Source organism: Solanum tuberosum, unplaced genomic scaffold, assembly GCF_000226075.1.
Source record: "Solanum tuberosum cultivar DM 1-3 516 R44 unplaced genomic scaffold, SolTub_3.0 scf00026, whole genome shotgun sequence".
Classification (NCBI taxonomy): Eukaryota; Viridiplantae; Streptophyta; class Magnoliopsida; order Solanales; family Solanaceae; genus Solanum; species Solanum tuberosum.
The window spans coordinates 2601934-2607933 of NW_006238952.1; positions in this window are offsets into that span (position 1 = coordinate 2601934).

The window sequence follows — 6000 nt, forward strand, 5'->3', positions numbered from 1 at the left end:
TGCAATTTATTTTCTATCACTTTAAAATTTGTTGCAAACAGAGACTTCATTGATTGAGATATAAAACAAATAATATTCAATTAGAAACATAAGAAAAGGTTATAAAATGTGACTTTTTGGTTCGTTTACGTAGGAAGTATGTTATACTTTAACTAGTATTATGAATATATTACAGTTAATCATAAAATAGCAATATAAGTTTAATATACCACATGTAATTAAGTTATAGAACAATTAAAATTAACAATAAATATAAATAACAAGAAATTCAAAAGTATGAATCTAAATTGATTGAAAGTTAAATGTGCGTAGTCAAATATAATAATAACTAAATTTAACAATTTCAAATTTCTACAATAAAAAAACAAAAAACAATCATAAGTAATCAAAGAGAGAAATATTTTTTAGAAAAAATTAAAAAGGTATTTTAGAATATCTTATCTTGATGATTTTTTTCTGTTTACCAGCCTTAAACTCTTGATCTAATGGTCGGAGTAAACTCCTCAACCACTTAGCCCAAGAATGCCGGTGTTAATTTAACAAGTATAAATATTTATATTTACTAAGCACACAAAATGGGTCGGGCCAACATTATTAGGCAATTTTTAAAAAATAAATAAAAAATGGTATGTTAGAAAGTACAAATTAAACATAACACATGTAATTAAGTTATGAAATAACCAAAACTTATAATAATAAATATAAATATTTTCAAGCAAGAGAATCAAAAGTACGAATCTGAATTAGTTGAAAATTTAATGAATTTCTAAATTTCTACAATAAAAAACAAAAAATAGTCATATGTAATCAAAGAGAGAAAATAATTTTTTAACAAAAATTAAAAAGGTATTCTAGAATACCTTAACTTGTTTATTTTTTGTTGTTTACCAGCTTTGAACCCTTGACCTAGTGGTTAGGAGTAAACTCCTCAACTAGTTAACCACTTAGACCAAGAAGGCCGGTGTTAATTTAACAAGTAAAATTATTTATATTTACTAAACATATAAAATGGGTCAGACCAACATTATTAGGTAAATTACACAAATCTCATAGTGTTAAGAAAATATTATTTAAAAATAAATAATATAAAATGGTATTTTAGAAAGTAAAAATTTAACATAACACATGTAATTAAGTTATGAAATAATCAAAACTTATTATAAATATAAATATTTACAAGCAAGAGAATCAAAAGTACGAATCTAAATTAAATTAATTGAAAGTTAAATGTGTCTAGTCAAATATAACAAGAACTAAATTTAATGAATTTTCAAATTTCTACAATAAAAAAAAAACAGACATATGTAATCAAAGAGAGAAAATATTTTTTTTCAAAAAATAAAAAGGTATTTTAGAATACCTTATCTTGTTGATTTTTTCTGTTTACCAGCCTTGAACTCTTGAAATGAGTAAAATAAAATTATTTATATTTACTAAATACATAAAATGAGTAAGACCAATAAAATTTTATTACTCAAAATAACAAATTCCAAAATATCTTAATTACCTAAGTAAATAGGCCTACAAATATCTTGATCTTCAAATTTCAAGAAAATTTCAATGTTTCACTTAATTTCATCAAAGGATTAGAAAGAAAATATTAAAAGAGTTACCGTTTTCATTATTTGACATAATATAAATGTTTCTTTTCTTAAAAAAAAAAAAGTTTCATTTTTTCTTGGTATTATACAAAGAAGGTCCTTAGATCTATTTCTTACATTGATAGAGACACTATGTTTAATTAATGTATTGATAGAATCTAATCGTACTTTTGATTTCTTGCTTTTGACATTTGTTAGAATATGTTGTATTATTATGTATTGATTATCACACTATTTTATTTGTTGTTATTGTTCCTTTTCTAAATGTAATACTTTAGTTGCCATTTTTTTCACATTTTCTTACCCTTTTTTCTTTTCATAATTGTGTATTAGTTTTTCCTTTTCATAGTGAGTTAAGAACGTGATTTATTTGTTAATTAAAGATTTATTTATCCCAAATAGCTTTAATCATCATCACAAGGCTACTGGTATAAATGTATGTTTTTCTATTGATCTTCAAAAGAAATGTGGATTAGAAAATAATACTACATATGTTTTCGCATATATGTGTCAGAAAACATATATAGTAAAAGCTCGAAACATGCAACGTAAAATAAAAACCCCTAACAAATGAAATCATTCATATTGCTAATGTTCTTTTTTGTATGATTGCATATATTTTTTTAATTGATTTTGATATACTTAACTTGGTTCTTCTTTGTATTATTGCTTATATTTTTTAATTAATTTTATTATATTTAACTTGAGTTGAGCGTATCGTAACAATCACTCTACCTTCATATAAGGTTAAGATTACATACCTTAAATCTGACTTGTGAAATTACATAGTATGCTATTATTATTGTTGTTGTTTTACATTTATCAAATTATTACAAACACTATCTCTAAATTTAAAAAAATCATGTTTATATTTATTATCACAAATTTTCTTTTCTTGTGTCAAATTTTTTTCCCGCTTTTGTTGAGGGAATATATTTGTTATGTTTGATGAATAGAAAATACAGAGTTTTATTTAATTTATGAAAGTTAAAAAAATATAATCAATTTCGGTGATTTGTTTGAGTGCGACACTCGGAATTGAGAAAATATTCGGTTAGAAACATAAGAAAAAGTTAATAAATTGTGACTTTTCGGTTCGTTCATATGTGTAGAAAGAATGTTATACTTGAGTTAATTTTATGATTATATTATAGTTAATTATAAAATAGCAATACAAGTTTAACATAGTACATGTAATTAACTTATGAAATGATTAAAATTTATGATAAATATAAATGTCTACAAGCAAAAAAAACTCAAAAGTATGAATTTAAATTAATTGAAAAAGTTAAATATGCCCAGACAAATACAACAAAAATTAAATTTAAAGAGTTACCAAATTTCTGCAATAAAAAAAAAAACAAAAAACGTTAATATATAGTCAAAGAGAAAATATATATTTATAAAATTTAAAAAGGTATTTTAAAATACCTATATTAACCAGTGATTTTCTCGGGTACCAGCTTGAACCCTTGATGTAGTGGTCACAAGAAAACTCTTTAACCAATCAACCAGTGTGACAAATTAGGCTGGTCTTATTTTACCACTAGATAAAATTATTTATATTTTCTAAACACACAAAATGGATAAAGTCAACAATATATAATTACTTAAAAATAAAGTCCAAAATATGATCCAGATAAATAGGCCTACAAATATTTTGGTCTTCATATATGTTTCAACATAATTTCAATGCTTCACTTAATTTCATAGAAGGTTAAGAAAGAAAATAAAAAAGAGTTACCGTTTTTATTATTTTTTGACATAATAAAAAAAAGAGTTAATGTTCTTTTCTAATTTATTCTTAGTTTTTTCTTTGTAATATACAAAGGAGGTCCATCAATCTAGTTCTTATGGTAGAGACACTTAATGTTTAATTGAGGTGTTGTTGAAATCTAATTATTTTTTTAAAAAAAACATCTTATTAAGGTCTTTATCATTCTTTGCGTCATGAACTGAAAATGATAAAGCCAGGGTTATTATAATTATATTTGTGTATTAATTTTGTCCTTTTATAGTCAATTAAGGACATTGTTTATTTATTAATCAAAGTGTAATTTATTCCACATAACTTTAATAATTATAGATACACCGATATGAAAGTATGTTTTTCTATTGATCTCTAAATGCAATGTGAATTAGAGAATAATATAATAAAATATATTTTCAAATACCTATGCCAAATGACAAAAATCATAGAGTAACAACTCAAAATTATACAGAGTAATTTTTTTTTCCTTCTAATCGTTGAATTAAATCATTCATATTTCTAATAATCTTTTCAATACGATTTCTTATATTTACTTTTCTTACTAATTTTCAATAAGTTTGACTTGAGCCGAGTGTCTATCAAAAATAACAATTATATCTTCACAAGTCGATAAAGATAATAAGACAAGGTTGTATACACACCACTCTCCTTAAATTTCACTCATAAACTTACATTGGATATGCTATTATTATTATTATAAATTTACCAAATTATCGCAAACACTATCTGCAAACAAAAAGAATAATCATTTTTATATTTATTATCACTGGTTTTGATTTATTTTCTTGTAGGAAAGAACAAAAATAAATTTTTCTTGTATATATATAAAGTCTTATTTAATTATGAAGATTTTTAAAAAATCAGTTTTGGAGATTTTTGTGAGTGCGGCCCTCGAAAAGGATTGCTTTTATAGGTAAAGAGTTATTAATAATGGCACTTCATTGATTGAGATATCAAGCAAATAATATTTGATTGGAAAATTTTAAAAAAGTATTATAAATTACCTACCTTGTTGATTTTGTTCTGTTTACCAGTCATGAATCTTTGACCTAGTGGTTAGGAGAAAACTCCTCATCAACTAGTCAACCATTATAATCGAGAAGGCTGTTGTTAATTTACCAAAAAATAAAATTATTTATATTTACTAAAAACTAAATTTAATGAGTTTTCAAATTTCTACAATAAAAAACTAAAAGAGAATATTTTTTTAGAAAATTTTTAAAAGGTATTATAGAATACCTATCTTGTTGGTGTTCGAGAGATATCAATTTTGAACCCTTGACTTAGTAATTAGGAGAAAACTCCTCAACTAGTAAACCACTATAACCAAGAAGGTCGATGTTAATTTATCAACAAATAAAATCATTTATATTTAATAAAAATTAAATTTAGTGAGTTTTCAAATTTCTACCATAAAAAACCAAAAAAACAGTCATACATTATTGTTCCTTTTCTAAAGTTGCCATCTTTTTTACATTTTTCTTACCGTTTTTCCTTTTCATAATTGTGTATTAATTTTTCCTTTTCATAGTCAGTTAAGGACATGATTTAATTGAGTTAATATTTTAAAAGATTCTTGAATTATGAGAATTTATCTTGAAAAGTTATTGAACTTTGTCGTGCATCAATAAAATTACTCAACTTAAAACTATTATTTTTAAAAAACACTCAACTACATTTTTCACTAAAATAAATTAGACATGACAAAATAAATTATTTCTTATATCATATTGTAAATTCCTTAAACTCGAAATTAATTATAATTTTTTTTATGTCGCGTACAAAACTTCCTACGTACTATGACATGATAATTTTAAAATTTATATCATGATAAATGAAGGAAAGCAAGAGCAATTTGGGCACGAAGATTATTAAATACGTCAGAATGTTTATTGATGAACTAATTAGAATTATTCCTTTCACTTTTTTTTGTTTGTCTATAATCACAAGTCTGGAGAAATAAAATTTGAGTCAGTTATTTGGTTATGAATTTTGTTTTTTAAAAGAAGATTTAAAGTTGAAGTTAGAATTGTATTTGATTATATATTTTTACAATAAATATATAGAATTTAAATGTACTTTTAAAAAAATACATGAAATATGATTAAACATGAAATGGGTTATTTTATAAATTCATTTATTAACAAGAATTTTAGCATGAATAATACTAAAGAATTTACCAAGAGCTTTTATTTTTTGTAAGAATAAAGAAAGGAGCAGAATAATGGGTTTCTCAAAAAAATTATTTATTTGTGGGTTTTATGTTTATATGACATAAAAATAATTTATTTTTATACGTTTAATTTATTTTTATTTTAATGAGAAATCTTGTTGAGTGATACTAAAGATAAAGGTTTTAAGTTGAGTGATTTTATTGATACAAAACAAAGTTCAAAGACTTTGCTAGAAAAATATATTTTTATAATTTAATGACATTTTAAGATATTAACTCTGATTTATTTGTTAATCAAAGATTAGTTTACCCCGAATAGCTTTAATCATCACATGACTGCCGGTATACATGCATATTTTCCTATTGATCTTCAAAAGATATGTGAATTAGAAAATAATACTATATATTTACACATATATGTGTCAGGAACCATATATAGTAAAAGCTCAAAACAT